The sequence below is a fragment of the Rattus rattus genome, chromosome 5, assembly GCF_011064425.1.
Source record: "Rattus rattus isolate New Zealand chromosome 5, Rrattus_CSIRO_v1, whole genome shotgun sequence".
Taxonomy (NCBI): domain Eukaryota; kingdom Metazoa; phylum Chordata; class Mammalia; order Rodentia; family Muridae; genus Rattus; species Rattus rattus.
Genome location: NC_046158.1, coordinates 34,468,213 through 34,485,873, shown reverse-complemented (window position 1 = coordinate 34,485,873; position 17,661 = coordinate 34,468,213).

The following is a 17,661-nucleotide window of genomic DNA, read 5'->3' as shown; positions in this document are numbered from 1 at the left end:
GAGAGACTTCTTTCCTGTTTCTCATCTTTTTATCAACAGCAATGAAGGCCATGCTTGACACTCTTGATGATGCTCTTTGGGTAAAATGTGAGATGTTCCAAGGCTAGTAGCCCCTTGTGACCTCTCATCTGGAGGCAAAGGAAGAAAGAGAGAGAGAGAGAGAGAGAGAGAGAGAGAGAGAGAGAGAGAGAGAGAGAGAGAGAGAGACAGAGACAGAGAGAGAGAGAGAGAGAGAGAGAGAGAGAGAGAGAGATTCAATGGTATAGATGATGTAAAAAAATGACCAATGAAGGGCATTCATGACTCCATTAGATACACAAGGCCAGCATTTAATTTAAACAATGCCATTTTAAAAAGCTGAAAATGACGAAAATGTATGATATGGAGGGAGCATGTGGCATCTGAGGTGTGTGTGTGTGTGTGTGTGTGTGTGTGTGTGTGTGTGTGTGTGTGTGTGTGTGTGGCTGGATTTTGCAGAACCCTTATCAACAGCATAAAATGCAGGGTCTGTTGCACAGAACTCCTGGTAGCTTTGCATAAATCCACTTCTGTCCTTTTTATATGTGGTTATAGAATGTGCTGGTTGTGCAGCATCCCAACACAAGTGGGGCCTCAGAGCAACAGCCTTACCTCTGGACACAACATGCTGTCCAGTAGTTTAGTAGTGAATGAATCTTATGATCCCAAAACATATGGGCCAGGATCTGGGTTCCTTAAACTGTGGTATAAGTGGAACCAGAACAGTCGAAATTTCACTCATCCCAGACTTTTCTGAGTCCTAGAGGACTTAGCTTCTGATGTCCCTAAACTTTTACTTGAATGATCTAAAACTACTTCATGTAGTCTGTACACATGGGGATTTAATCTCATTGGCATCAGATAAGAATCCAGAAACCAATGAGCCTGTTTCACTGACGTTGTGTGATTAGGATTCATTGGAGAACTTCAGCTAATTTAGAACAGGGATGATGTTACATTGTTGACTTGAAAAGTCATCTTGTTAGACTGAGGCAAATTTTAGGAAGAGGAATTTTGGCCAGAAAAACTAAAACAACCATGTTAATTTTTTCTTCCCATTGGAGCAGGGTGAAAATGGAGTTTGGATATGACTCTGAGGTCTAGTAATGTACATTGAGCACTAGTAATGCACATTGAGATCTGAAGTTAGAGTACAGATGATGGACAGGTTAAAGTCATTGGGAGGTATAAATAGGAAAAGTAAAAAGAATATTTGTAAGTAGTTTTTTTTTTAAGTTAAACTTAGAAAATCCAACAAATGACATCTCAGCGAAGTGATGAAGCGAAGCGAAGTCCTCAGTGAAGTGATAAGAAAGCTGAGAAGACTGAGGGTAAGGGAAGAAGTAGTTTTGATAAAAGTGGAAAGACCAGTGGTGACACTGCTAGTAATGGCTAAAATGTGACCAGTAAAAGGACAGGATTGTTAGGATGAAGTTGTTAATCTTAGCAAGACAAGCTTTAGCGATGCTGTGAGATGAGCAGTAGGAAGGGATTGGATCCAAGTTAAATTGATAGGAGGCAAGACAGACAAAATGAACATAAAACATCATTGATGGGTATTTCGGCGAATGTCTTCCCTGCTGGGTCCTGGGAACTTCTCTGCTCCCTGGCATCTGGAACTTTCTAGTCACTACCCGCAGTTCCCCATCCCCCACTGCTACACACCTCTGTTCAAATATTTGGCCCTCTGTACTTCCCCCCTCCTCCTACCATATCTGCACTGGCCACGTTTTCCCTCCCACTCTGCTCTCCTACCCAGATCTCTCTCTCTAGTTCTCTGAGATTATTTTCTTCCTCCTTCTGAGTAGGACTGTAGCACTGTGTAGGATCTCACTTTGGTGTGATCTTCTTTCTTATTGGGTATCATATGGTCTGTGAGTTGTATTGTGGGTATTCAAAGCTTCTTTATGGCTAATATCCACTTATCAGTGAGTCCATACCATGTGTGCTCTTTTTTGACTGGGTTACCTCACTCAGGATGATGTTTTCTAGTTTCATCCATTTGTTTCATTTGTCTAGTTTCATGAAGTCACTGTTTCTAATAGCTGAGTAGTACTCCATTGTGTAAATGTAGCCTATTTTCTGTATCCATTCCTCTGTAGAGGGACATCTGGGTTCTTTCCAGCTTCTGGCTATTATAAATAAGACTGGTATGAACATACTAGAGCATGTGTTCTTGTTATATAATGGAGCATCTTTTGGGTATATGCCCAGGAGTGACATAACTGGGTCCTTAGGTAGAACTACTTTCAATTTTCTGTGGAACCACCAGACTGATTTCCAGCTTGCAGTCCCAGCAGCAATGGAGGAGCATTCCTCTTTTTCCATCATCCTCATCTGTATTTGCTGTCACCTGAGTTTTTGATCTTAGCCGTTCTGATTAGCGTAATGTGGAATCTCAGGGTTGTTTTGATGTGCATTTTCCTGATGACTAAGGTTGTCGAACATTTCTATAAGTACTTCTTGGCCATTTGAGATTCCTCAGTTGAGAATTCTTTGTTTAGCTCTGTACTCCATTTTAATAGGGTTATTTGATTCTCTGGAGTCTAATTTCATGAGTTCTTTGTATATTTTGGATTTTAATCCTCTATTGGATGTAGGATTGATAAGATCTTTTCCAAATCTGTGGATTGCTGTTTTGTCCTATTGACAGTGTCCTTTGCCTTACATAAACTTTTTAATTTCATTAGGTTGCATTTGTCAATTCTTGATCTTAGAGCATAAGTCATTAGTTCAGGAAAATTTCCCCTGTGCCAATGTGTTAGAGGTTCTTTCCCACTTTCTCCTCTATTAGATTCATCATATCTGGTTTTATGTGGAGTTCCTTGATCCATTTGGACTTGGACCAGCACCATTTGTTGAAAATGCTGTCTTCTTTCCACTGAATGGTTTTGGCTCCTTTGTCAAAGATCAAGTGACCAAAGATGTGTGGGTTCATTTCTGGGCCTTCAATTCTATTCCATTTGATTTATCTGCCTCTCTCTTTGCCAATACCATGCTGTTTGGGAGATAGAACATGTAGAGACCATATCCTGTTGATAGACATGGCCCTCAGTTGATGGGACCACTCAACCACCTCAAAAATATTAATCCAGAATTGCTCCTGTCAAAAGGAAATCCAGGGACAAAGAGTGGAACAGAACCTGAAGGAAAGGCCATCCAGAGACTGCCCCACCTGGGAATTCATCCAGTCTGTAGACACCAAACCCAGACAGTATTACTAATACCAAGAAGTACTTACAGACAGGAGCCGAGTATAGCTGTCCTCTGAGAGGCTCTGCCAGAGCCGGATCAATACAGATACAGAAGTACACAGCCAAACATCAGACTGAGCTCAGGGACCCAAGAGGAGAAATTAGGGCAAGAATTGTAGGAGCTGCAAGGGTTTGCAACCCCATAGGAAGAATAACAATATCAACCAACCAGATCCTCCAAAGCTCCCAGAGACTAAACCAACAGCCACAGAGTATACATGGCTCCAGTTGAATATGTAGCAGAGGATTGCTTTATCTGGTATCATTGGGAGGAGAGCCCCTTGGTCCTGTAGGAGCTCGAAGACCCAGGGAAGGTGAATGCTAGAAAACTGAGTCAGGAATGGGTGGGCAGGTGGGCACCCTCATAGAGGCAGGGGGAGGGGATTAGGGGCTTGTGAAAGGGATGCTGGAAAGAGGATAACATTTTAAATGTAAATAAATAAATAAAATAACCAATAAAAATAAAAATAAAACACCATCTGAAAACAAAGTTTTGATGCAGAGGACATCATATATGAGGAACTGGGCCAGAACAGTAAAACCACCCTCTTCCTCCCTAATCTGTACTTCTCTTTACTACACTGCCCTCATCCCTCATCCTTGGCTATTCTATTCCTCTCCTCCTCCCTCTCTCTGTTCTTTTTCCTTATTTTTAAATGATAGTATTAGTATTTAAATGATAGTATTTTGTTTTCTGATAGAAATTATGTCATAAGGAGGATGAAGTTGATGATGTAGGAGCCACACACCATAACTAAGGAGTAACATTGTTAATAATTAGAGGAGGGAAGATCTACCATTGATGGGAGTAGGATACAGTACTCTAAGAAATCAGTAGGATGAAATCAGCATATGATGCCTCATGGTTACTTGGTGATAAAATACAAATCCATTAAGAAATATTGGAACAAGTGTCTGCTGCCTTTTATTAAATATAGTAGTCTGGCAGCTATATGGTTTTGTGACTATTAATTTATACCCCCCCTTTTAGATGTTACATGTAAATGATTTTTGTATAAAATCTCTAAAAGTTGAGTGTAGGTTTTGTTATTTATATTATTTATTTTACAAATCCTTTTGTCAAGAATATACCCATCTTAGAAATGCATTTTTCTGTTTCAGGACTCCTTCCATTATAATGACAAGAGGCTGAGTACCTAACAAAAGCTAACATATTTCCACTAATCCCTCTCTGTAAACCCACCTACCTGACTATAGTACATTTATTTCCTCTTCCTCACAAAGTGGTGTGAAAATATTTCATGCAGAATTGTGTAATGCCAGCTCTGATTGTGGGTGGTCTTGTCTCATAATCAAACTATCTGATTACAATTGCAGTGGATTTTATTTGTTCTAAGATCAACGAGCTGGACATTGACAATACCCTTCCCATTGTTACTCCCTAGTCTATCTGGCAAGCATGTTTAGTCAACTGCAGCAGAGAAGCAGGGATCAAATGTCTCTCATACCTAACTCCTGATGTGCACATTACATATTTTGAGACTTTAAAAGAAGAAACACATTTGCATACTTAAAAACTAATAAGAAGAAAGTGAAAGTTGTGGAAAATATACCTCCCTGCCCACATGGACCTGACTTCCTCAGGTGTGTGTAAATCCAGTCACCGTGCTGGTCTTCCCACTCTATGCTAGCCTACGTTGGCAAGACACCCTCTTTCTCCTCAGATCTGATATGCATGGTCAACAGGAAAAATTCTCTTTGACTTGAGAGATGGCTGATTGCTGTGTTTTTAGCTGCTATGAAATAATTAAAAATGAGTGGATATGGTTGAATTGTAAGAAGCAAATTTATTATTTGGAATAGTTATAAAAGAATTCCCTGAAATTAAAAATCAGACATTGAACAGGTCGATTAGTCAGATTTAATTTTTCTTTCACTCTCTTATATTGGTGTAAATATTTTCATCTGTTATGCATAACCAAAAAGTATATTAAACTGTCAAAATATAAATGATTTCTTTTGGCCACCATGGCTTGAGGGATTTATTTCAAGTCTGTTGTGTTACTATATGCCCCTAGGATGTGTAATCTATATTTTAGGGGAATGCGGCTTACTGTAAGACACCTGTATTATTTATGTGTGATTAATATTTGCACTATGGCGAATGTGGTACTTTGCCTTACTTTTCTCTTGTAGTGACTTAATCATTTCTCACAAGAATGTAGTTGCTGTAATAAAACATTCCACATCCTAGTTTGTTTTTCAGCAGTGACAAATGCAATTGTAGTAAAATGTGAATTTTCAGTTATTAAATATGGCATCATGAATATAATTTACTGGCTACATCTGCAAGATACTGCTGTGTGGCACTGCTAAAGCCGAACCCAAGGCAATCTTTGTTTATGTGAATTTAAATGGAAACACTGGTGAACCATTTTTAAACCACAATGCTTAGGCCACTAGACCTACTTTTGTGTCTTTAGTAACAAACCTGTAAACTTCTGATTCTTTGGATACCTACTAGATGGCCTGATTTTAATTTGAAGATTGGCCACAAATCTTGGAGAGCCTTCATCAGCCTTGACAGATAACATCTTGCTTCAAATTAGGACACATGTCAGAGTTATTTACAAAGGATGTGAAAAAATTTTTGCAACTTCATTTCAGGAAGAAATGGCAGACGATGGAGGGATTTCCACACCCCCAAAATCTAATCTACAAGAATAAAATTCAATTAGTCATTAATGTAACCACTCAGAACAGTCTTCTTTTATGATGCTGAAAAAAGAAATGAGGCTTTTAGCAGTTACTGTATGGCTATGGTATGGTGTGGACTCTTGAACATAAAGTAATTCATCTTAAAATGGACACGTGGAGTCTTTGAGTCTCATACTCTAAGCCTTGTTAAAGGTAATGGAAGAGATAATATGTTTAAACACCAGGGCAACATTTAAATAAATATATGAACAATTTCTTATGTGAATACACAAAAGATACACACACACACACACACACACACACACACACACACACATTTATATAGCACTTTTTCAATGAGATATCTCAGAATTGAAGAGATAAACAAAACTACGGAATTTACTACCCCACTTTCAAAAATAGCAGTTTGTCCAACATTAAATATATTCCTTTATTTTTATGCTACGATGTTCTAACGGGTATATATGTTAAAACAATTGCCATTATTTTAAATAAAGGATTAGATTATATGTCTCTGAAGGTGTGGTCAAAGAATCTTACATGTAAATATTGGCATAGTTACATATGAAAGGCCTTTTGGGCATTATTAAAAATTTGCAAGTGGCTCAAGTTTACCAGGCTTGCCAATAAAGTCATCAGGAGTATTAAAGAATCATGTTGATAATTACACTAAATTCAACTAGGGTGCAGTGGACAAGGGCTTTAAAACTTCAGAAACATCAATTAAAGTCCAAGTTGTGTGCAATAAGCATCAAAAATTGATAAAAACTCAAATTTAGGGTTTTAGATTTAGTGTTTAAATCAATCAACTGCAAACAAGATTTAATTAAAGAATATTATTTCAAAGTGTAATTACCTACTGGGATTAGAATGAACCTCTATTGCCCATAATGTTCTCCTACTGTGATCCCACACTGAAAAATGTTGAGTTTTAGATTAATATGCATCTTGTAAGTACAAGTCCTAATCTCAATCTTAAAGGACATTTAAAACACACTTGGAGCCTTCTATGCAATCAAGCCCAGTGTGACTACCCTGTCCACCATGCTAAATTTGTGATTACATTTTTTATGTGCATGATTTAAATCGCTTTAGCAGGAGTCCAGGGAGCATTTTACCCTGCATATTAATTACACAAAGGCTTTGTCATGTGAGGGTCTCAGTGGTCATGGTCTGTAATCCAGCTCATTTGAACTGGGAGTACAGTTTTCGAGCATGCTGTGCACATCAAGCCCAGCTTTAAAGAGAGAATGGGCTGAGATGGTTAACAGGTACGGTTACTGTTTAAGGAATGGATGCCATTTATTCAGTGACATCTGCAAGCTAATTGCTTAAAAATCTTAAAGTGAATATGCGCGTTCAGAGGGCCGTTAGTAACACACAGGAACAAGATTCCATGCCACGACACTCAGTTCCTATTGTCTCAAGCTATCATTTTCGAAAGAATCACTTCATCACTTCATAATATTTCTTTTATTATAGGGAAGGGATGTGTCCTTTGAGTTTCAAGGATTTTCGCATCATCGGTTGGTTCATTTGCACGTTCGGGGCTATTTTTTCCTTAGGTATTTACTCTTTTACTTTCTATAATTAAATCCATACATGGTTAAGAGTGTTTGGAATGAAAGAAGAGCCACACCCATTTTACTTTCAGATCCCTTCAAATTCTACGAGAGAAAACGTTAAGTGAAAGACCTTTAAACATCAAAACACCTCACTGGAAGAATTTCCAAATACTAAGGACATTTAAATATGTTACTAAATCATTTTGGTTTTGAATGATTAGAAATGCTGTATAATCTTTGCTTATTCATTTTAGAGTCATAATATAATATTAGTATGGTACCTTATGAAGCGGAAACGGAAGTTTCTGGATGATACTAGAGGCTTGATGCCATGATGTCATAGAAACCAAAATGGTTTCTTGACGGTAAGGGAGAGTCACAATAATTTCAGTCACTGTCACATAGAGACACTCAAAACCCATACTTTAATCCCAGAACACAAATGCAGAGTTAAAAAATTTAAACTAGTACTGATAGGACAGAGAATTGGCATCTCCATGCTGAGCAATCACCAAATCTTCTGAACTACTGATGCTTAGCTGAGTGGTTTAATGCGAAGTTGGCTGGGCCTTTATTTCTGTCCAAAGTATGACAGAAATACATAAAAGACTGCGCTAAGGGAGTGGAAAACTTTATCCCAGGTTCAGTTTTCTGGAAAGTTATTTTTTATTTTTCCTAACTAATGATGTAGTAAGACATGCAATTGACAGGTATCACTGTATTATCACATTTTTAAAGGCTAGTTTTTAAAGCATTAAATGAACTATAAGGTCAAAGCTACTGAAATATTTTACAGGGTCTAAGTGAAAAAAAGTCAAGTTTGGGTCTTGTTGAAAAAAATATAGCTGTCTCCCTTAACTATCAATATCTGAAGCAAACAAGATATCTCAAAAATGACTATCTCTGTTCATAAAAATATTTTCCATATATATATTTATCACTTTTCATATTCAAAGCAATTTTCCCTTTATATCACAGTCTCAAAATTCATTGTGCGGTTAAATTATTTAAAATTCTTAAAGAGGTCTATGGAAAGTTTTATTTCTTCAGTAGTCCACATAACTGAAAAGAGAAATGATGGTGGTGGTTGGCCAGTCGTTAAATTTTCTGTAATAAATTGGAAATTGACAAAAATAAAACAAAGATCCAAATGTTATGAAGAGGAACTTTATCAAAATAGAGAAAGATTCCCACATTCCTTTGTTTTGTTTGTGGTAGGTCTCACTATGTAGCCTTATCTGTCCTAGAACTTTGTTTGTTGACCAGGTTGATTTTGGTATCATTGGGCTCTTTGTGCTTTTGTCTCCCGAGTGCTGGAATTAAAGGTATGCTACCGTGTCAAGATCCGTATCTATTCGTTTTGTCATAGAGAGATATATTTGTAGTCATGCATTCAGTATTAATTCTCAAGCTTAGAAATACATATTTTGGAAGAAAGTCAGAGGATGTACACTATTCACATTTATAAAAATATACTGTTACACAGACTTATCTCCATTTGGTACTGCCTGGCTAAGCTCATTATGTGGTCAGCGAAATCACAAAGGTAGAGACTTCTCCTTTTTGTTTCAGTAAGAAGGATGTGGAAGTTGAACACGCTAGGTTACAATATGCAAAAATAAAAGCAGAGTTACAGATACTCTGACAGAACTGGCTCAGATTTATCCAATGGAGTGAGTTGTATATTTTAAGGACATTTTAGTGTGGTATTTGAAGAGTCAAATGCTACGTTGACTTACACTTATGCATCATTGTATTATAAAAAGATTCCACAGAAATTTGGCTATGCCATTTAGCAGGTCTGACGGCCTCCGTGGGAGTGCGAACAGTCAAGATGCCATGTAAAAACGCGATGTCTCTGAAAACTTGGGCTCTCCTACTGTTGTTTTAGGTTACAAAGATTAGGATTCTTTTTTTTTTTTTTTAAGGAATGGAAACCAATCAGCCAATTCTAAATATTTAAATATTAACTTGAATTTTGCTAAAGTGAAGTTCAGTTGTCCGATAAATAGGAAGAACAGGTTCGACTGGTATCTATAGCGACCTTTTCGATACTATGAATACCTTATTTCAGGATGGCTTGTTATCCACTAGGGCAAGCCTTTTCATTTCTGTCTGGCCAAACTGATGCCAGAAATGTAAGAATCTTTGGAAAACAACCGTAGTGATTGATATTGCTACTTTTTTTTTCCAGAATCCTATACTCACAGTGCTCATGGAATTGTTTTTCCTTTCACAGGGACTTTCTAGCAGACGATCTACTTCATACTGGGAATATTTTAAGAACTGATTGCTTAATTCAGTTTGAATACTACAGCCTGATGTCATTTGATTTAAATTCTATCAAGGAAACTGAGAGTTTTCTTAAAATAATCTGTCTTCTAGTAACTACTGCATAGTATTTGCAATATATCATTGCTCGTCCCAGACCAGTTCCCGGAGAATTATGCTTTTCTGATCATTTACTTAAACTCTCTTGTTTTGAAGGTAACATCCTTCCTCTCTTATAACTGGTCAGAAAGTCTGGTAATTGGAAGTCAAAGTTCCCTTTCGGAGTTGATGGTTTTTCCCTTAATATACTTTGGCCGCTCACTTAATAGGGTTGCACATTAATAAAAATCCCACAGATTAAAGTTATGGGGTTATTTTTCTAATAAAAACAGCCTCCTTAAATATCTGGCATTTTACATCAAGTTTTAATGTTTCCAATTTTGAAATTTCAGCAAAAAACAGTTGATGTGGGTTCTTTTTTTGATAAATTATAAAGGTAAACCTTAATGACCATTGAATAGAATCACCTTTGCTACTCAGGGTAATAGGATAAAATAAAACAAGCAAACACATTTTTCTTACTGCCACATGCCTCTCCTTAATAATAACTTTTGTCTTTTCTGCAGAAATGGATTCTGTGTAAGTCTCATTAAATTACCTGATGGATGGAATGAATAAATACACAGCCCGTAGAGCTCGGCAGTCCATAGTAAACTGAGCAAGGGTCTTGATATCTCCGAGCTCTGCTTATTTACACGTGCCTTGGACTCTTCTCACAGATATGTAAATTATTCCAGTTAAAACTAAATGCTAAAGTCTACACCATTAGTCTTCCACTTCATGATCTCCACATGGGGCTGTTAGAGGGATAATGTACCATACAATACACGGTTTACTTTTAATTAATAGAAAAAAATGTGAAATGAATATTAAATGTAGCTTAATGTGAAAGAAAGCTCAAAGCAGTTTGGTGTAATTTATTTATTTTAAAAATATTCGGTCCTGCTTCATGATTAGAAAATACGTAATACATTACTGGACTGGAAGGCTTGCTGAAGCCTTTGGAAGGAACAAAGAATTTGAAGAGGCCTTTGCAAGCCATGCAGAAGTCCTGGGCTGGACACAAAGGCCATGATTGGCAAGACCGGGCTCTCCTTGGTTTCTTTTGCATCCTAAGAGAGCTTGTCCCTCCGAGAGACTCCACATCCCCTGCTGAGATTGTCCCCTGCTCTGTACCATACACATTCTAGGTCTGCTATTAAATCTTGGAGAAAAAAAAAATCTCATCAAATAGAGCATTTAATTAAAACCCAAGATCTGTTTGTCTGTGTTATAATTCAATGTGTCAAAAGTAATGCCTCTGTTTTTAATAAATAGAATTACCAATTCACAAACAGTTTATCACACTGTTCACAATCACAGAATGGAATTTTAATTATATGGCATTATTTATGGCAAAGAAATGATCGTGTTTCATGATATTTGCCAACAGCACAAGTTGGGGTTTAAAAAGCAAAGCTCTATTGAATAATCCCGCCCTTGCTGGATTCCCCTTTGTCTCACATGGCTCACCTAGGATAAGGTAAGGACCTTGGGAACAGACAATGATCCGGAGCAATTCTAGCATGGCTTTAGGAGATAAGAAAGTCCTCAGCAAAGGCCCTTATTTGCAAGATTAAAGGGTTTGAAGTAAAGCCTGAAATTAGTAACTTTTCATCTCCTTCTACCCAGACAGCCAGTGTTTTGTAATAAAATAAAGACCTTGCACTTTCCAACCTTCATGCCAGACAGACTGTGAAACTGAACGCTACTCAATTTTAAATTATTCATACACTCTTAATTGTGATGTTATCCTTATAAATGATAGTAATGGTACCGTTTAAATCCTAAAAACCAGCAGGCACCTGCCAGTGAAACGGGTTCATTTAAAGCACATCCATTGAATCCTTAATATGAGAGGCTATTCAAAAGGGCTCGGCTAGGAGAGAGCCAGTAAGACGCTTGATTTTTCAGCTAGGAATTAGGTAGCTTGCCGTGATTAGCAGAAAAAAAGTGAAATGCCAGTGCTTAATTTAAGGAGAATTTACAGACCGTTTGGAAAAAAAAATCCTGGGTTTGCAGAACACTCGCAGAAAATTCTGTTAACTCTCCTTAAAATAGCCCCAGTTACAAACAACTGTTTTCACATTATTAACAGTAATGGAAACATATTCGGAGGCAAAGAGATGCAGGAGACCACTAGTAAAATGACTTGATCGCTCTAGGAAATGTTCAAAGTGACCTCAGTGAGTTGTGGCTGTGTGTGAATGTAAGTTTCAATGTACATTTCCGAGGAGGATCTGCCCAGGCCACAGTAGTTCCTTTTGATTGTCAAGAACTGACTTAGGATCATGTGCAAACTAAGATCTTCGCATCGCACGCCACACTAGTCTTTTTTATTTTCTCCAACATTTAAAAAAAATAATGTTGCTTGAATTCATTTTCAGACTCCTTTCAGTGATACCAACACTTGTCATGGTGTTGGGAGAAGAAATGTCTCTCTGAAACGTGGCCATATTCTTTTGGAATATACTTGTTAAAAAAAAAACCCAGCAACTTTTTGAGGTTGTGTCATTTTTAGATGGACATTTTTTACATACATCAATTTATGTAGCATTTTTAGCAATTTTTTTTTACTTTGCAATTTCACATTAAAAGTCTTTAATGGAAAAGGGAATTTAGTTGCTGTTTTATTCAGCTATCAGCTTCTACAAGACAGATATTTATGTATCTAACTTTTGGTTTAATAAGAAAGTACCTTCAGGTTTCTCAGGACGGTGTTTGCAATCGTGTTTAGTTTCAGCCCTCATACATTACTTCCTTTCGAGAGCAGGAGTAAATGACATGTGTTTCAATGCGTGTCATTTGTTTCTGAATTTCATATTATATTCATCAAATAAGATACTTGAATGAACTTTAAGTATACAGCAGATGAATAGGACATTTTAATTCTACTTCCCACAAGGACTCATTCAAAAGGGGGTCCATTTTTGTTGGATTGCTTTATGGTATTACTTATGTTTACTTGGGACTTCCTTGAAACACTCACTTTGTCTTTTCAACATGTATGCATGCTAATAATGTTTCTTTTCCATTAGCATATAAATACAGGGCGTCAGATAGGGAGTCTAAAATTCTACTGTTAACATATGCCTCAGCTTTGAGAAATGGGAGAGTCATTTCATCATTTCGGTGACAAAATGTCTCAGAGAAGAAGCTTACTAGGAGAGAACATTTATTTGGCTCATGGGTTCAGTGGTTCCAGGCCACCCTGAGGAGGCCCAATCACTTTTTGCTTGTGGGAGGCAAAAGGTCGCAGCAAGAAATAAAGTAGCAACATAACAGAGAAAGGCTCTGGATACCATGGCGACTACAGGAGTAGAGTGAGAGAGAGGGGTAGAGGGAGGAGGGAAAGGGGAGGTGGAGGGGAGAGCAAGAGGGAGCATCAGCTGCAGTTCCTATAACTTCTTAAGGGAACCCTTCAAATGACTTCTCTTCCTTTCTCAGGTAGAACTCTTAAAGTTCCCACCCTCTCTAAATAGTGAGTTTGTGTAAAGCCCAATGCTTTGACATTTGTTGCTAGTGATTTTATCCAAACCACATTAAGATCATCTTTTACTTCAAGTTTGAAGTTACAGAGATTTTGCAGAGACTAGGTTACGTGTTTCAAGTCTGGGTACTTGATGTACACCCTACAATTTCAATCTAGAATCTTCATGTCACCAAGCATCAGAGTATTTCTGACATAATAAGGATAAAGTGAGATTCCAGAACCTATTGATTCCGATAGATGGCCAATATCTATAGATTGTTCTCAGTGGGAAAGGGGGAGCTGTTGTGTATATTGTTACATAACCTTGCTAACAGGTGACTGTGTCATTAGCATATTGAATAGACATTATATGATGAAAGCAGAATCAAAAAATCAACTTTACTTAATCGCCTTACTACTTCATTAACTTCTCTGGGCAATTCTACTTTCCTTCTTAAAATTTTAATTTGTATTCATTTTATATTTTGTATGTTTATATATTCTATTTTATGTATTTATATGTTGTTTTTCCTGATTGCATGTCTGGTGCCTGGGAAGATTAGAAGTGGGCGTGGGATCTCTTGGAACTGCAAAAGGAGGGTTGTTAGCCTCAGTGTGGATGCTAGGAATTGAACCAAAATCCTTCGCAAGAAATACACGAGCAGTTTACCACTGAGCCACCCCTCTAGCCCCTAAGATGTACTTTGCTTCTTGATGAAAGTTCCAGAAGGACGCAGGGTATCCTGCTCACTTTGAAGAACCAAAACAAACAAACAAACAAATAAGCAAACCACACAACAACAGCAAAACAGCAACAGCAGTGGAAACAAAAGTGTCTGTTTAGAGATTCAGCGCTGTTTCTGCTCGTCCACTAAAGTGCCCACTGCCTCCCAAATCCTTAAACGTTTCAATGAAAAATACTTAAAGTATTTTCCTAGCCTGTGTCCGTTATCAGGGCCAGCTTACAGTACATACGGCATCACAGGTATCACAGTCTGTTTCTTGTCAACTAAGTTAGAGATGTCACTTAAGGTCATTAATTTGGCTTAGGGTACTTGGAGAGTCCAAAAGAGCTGTCTGGATAGAATAGTAGAGTCCCGACAGTACTCACCACATGCTGTCTTTATCCACAATTTTTTCTCTTCCAAAATAGCCTCCATGTGAATTTGAAGACCATCACTTTATTTTTGAACTCGTAGTGCACTTGCTGTGCAGATGTGATGAGCCTCAGTAGTGCTGTTAGTTTTCTCTTCTGTTCCTTTAGCTTTTGAATGCTTCCTTATTAGAGCATTCACCACTAAGCACCACATAGAAAATACGCCTGCCGTTTGTACATATCAAGGTTTATCTCTTAACTGCCGCACAACTTCTAAAGAACATCATGTGGACAGACTGGTTTTCTACTTCCCTTTGACAAACATATAAACAAACAAACAAGACAGGTATAAATTTACACGTAGAATTTCCCATCTGCATATGTAGCCAAGGGAAAACAAAACAGAATCCAGCAGAGACACCTGAACTTTACCCCTTTTCATTTACACACACGGTTCACTTAGAAATCAAGTCCCATGTCCTTCACTAAATGAACCGGTCTATACTCTTTGTGGACTACTGTTCCGCCCAGAGACCTCAGCAATGCTATCATTGGAGACATCATGGAGTAACTCACACCGCAGTATGACAAATGAAATGGAATCTGCCTCAACAAGGCAAGCACATGTGGTCTCATCTCATTTAGATTCGGATTAATGCGTGTTGAAGGCACAGAAGAGAGTATGATGATGTCTCTTAACTGCTGGAAGAGAGTGTGTTCCAGGAAGAGGATAGAAGGTATCTGTAAGATTGAGTAGGTCTGTAGGTAGTGCAACAGGGAGATTATATTTAATATTATATTATATACTAATTTTTCTAAGATGGTAAAACTTTTCCAAGAGCTGATAAGTACTCAAAAGTATGGACGTGCTATTTTGTTTTATGTCACCATTCCATAATATATAATATATTAAAACATTTTTATGGAAAGTTCAAATTCATTGTTTGATTTTGATAGTAGAAATTCCCTACTCGGCAAATGGTCCTCAAATACACAATAAGTATTTATCTTGTAAGTTCTGATACTAACCTAAAATTTTGAACTATTAAATATACCACTACATTAGTTTAAAAACTAGAAAAATATTTAATTTAAAATTAAATAATCCACAATCCAATTTCTCACAGAGCAGTGCGTAGCATTCAATTGAACTATTTATTTATTTATTTATTTATTTATTTATTTATTTATCCAAGAAAATGGTTAAATTGATGGTTCCTTACAGAGGGAGAGCCATTTATATTTTTTCACTAAATTATTTCTTTACTCATTTTAAAATTATTTATTCACTTTACATCCCAATTGCTGGCCCTCTCCTGGTACCCCCTTCATACAGCCCCTTCCCTTATCCCCCATCTCTCATTCCCCTCATCCTCCCATCCCCCACCCCCTTCTCCTCTGAGAGGGTGGAGCCCCTCTTGGTATCCCCCAAAGCTGGCACATCCATTCTCTGCATGGCTAGTCTCATCCTCTCCTACTCTGGCCAGACAAGGCAGCCAGCCCACTTCGGGGATAGGATTCCACTGACAGGTAACAACTTTAGGGGCAGTCCCCTCTCCAGTGTTTTGGGCCCACATGAAGACCAAGATTCACATCTGCTGTGACTTGTACTTTTAACTCTGACATCTTTATAAGTATTTAAGCACGTGGATGGGCTTATCCTTGGAAGACACTTGGCCCCTATCTGACTTTGGTACTTATCTCAGATTAGCATTGTCTACTTCGTGTCTATGTGAATGCACGGATGCAGCCTCCTCATCCTGATGGTGTTATCAACCATGTGAAAGATTATTTTTCTCTGTGGACTCTATGGCACTATAATCATGGTGTTAGAGAACACTGATACAGAGAAGATTGCAGGCTGCCCTCTCATTGGAAGTATGCCTTAGGTTGCTCTGCCCATTCTGTCCGACTTCCCAGTTTCTGTACTGTTTCCATTACAAGCATATTTTATCAATGCAATCATGCAGTACAAAACCTTTGGGCATTTATGCTTTTTACTCAGCGTGATTCCCAGATTCCTCCAAGGTGTGTGTAACCAGTGTGTTGCTAATTAGCATTCCATCATATAGATGCACTGCATTTTAAAACCCTTTCACAGACCCCATATCACTAGATTTTAAAGTTGTTAACTGTTCTAAATAAACGGCTTTGAATGTCTATATACAGATTTTCATGTACATTTAAACATTGAATAATAGCTATCTATTAGGCCTTTTATAGAAAGCATATTGATTCTTGCAATTTATTTTTTTCCTGTTCAAGCTTGTTATAGTTAATTTAGTACCCAAGCTTGTCCATGTATGCAGAAAACCTTGTTGGGATTCTACAAAGACAAGCAGGTCGGTGTTAGGCAGAATGCAGACAGAGCTCAGGGCTTACCGTGTCTTACATTCCAGTCTGTAACAACGCGGGGTCTCTTAGTTGACGTGGATTTGCCTTTGATTGGTGTTACATGCTTTGCCGTGCTTAGATCTTATACATGTTTTAAACCTTCTATTCTTTGCTGTTTTTAAATGTGGTTGTAAATAGTACTGTGTTTTTAAATTTGGCAAATGTTCCTTAAAATTTCCTAACTTAATAATAGTTTTTTTTTAATTTAAAAAATGACTATGTGATCACTAGCATTTGGGCATTGCTAAGATGTCTAGATTAATTTGTCCTAAATAATAATTCAAATATAAATATTCTAAAATGTAACCTAAATATAATTCAAAATGGATAGAAGTATCAAGGGTTAGTATCATTAATAGTAATATATGGAGTTACCCCTACCCATAGAGCCATACTTGAGAGAGGGGGACCCAAGCGAGTACAGTGGCACAGACTTATAAGACAGAAGAGACAGCTCTAGAGGGCTGTTTAAATTGAGTAGCAGCTGGGCTGTTTCATGTGTTACTTGAAGTCTTTCTATTACACACATTTATGCATGTATATCGTCCACAGATCATGATGAACCATCATGAGTTTCCTGTTTGGGGATGATTTGAGAGTGAAATCTCTTACTTACTTTCGGCAGTATATATGAGACAGTGTTTTCCTATGCAATGTGCTTGGGTTGAGCCAGTTTTGTTTAGTTGTGGACACAGTGTTAGTATACAGCACGTACTGAAAGTGGAAAAGGTTAATCAACCTTTCCCAGGTAACTTTTCTCAAATGAGTTGCTAATTTATGACCTTTTCAAGTCGGTGATTCTGTCCTGACAAA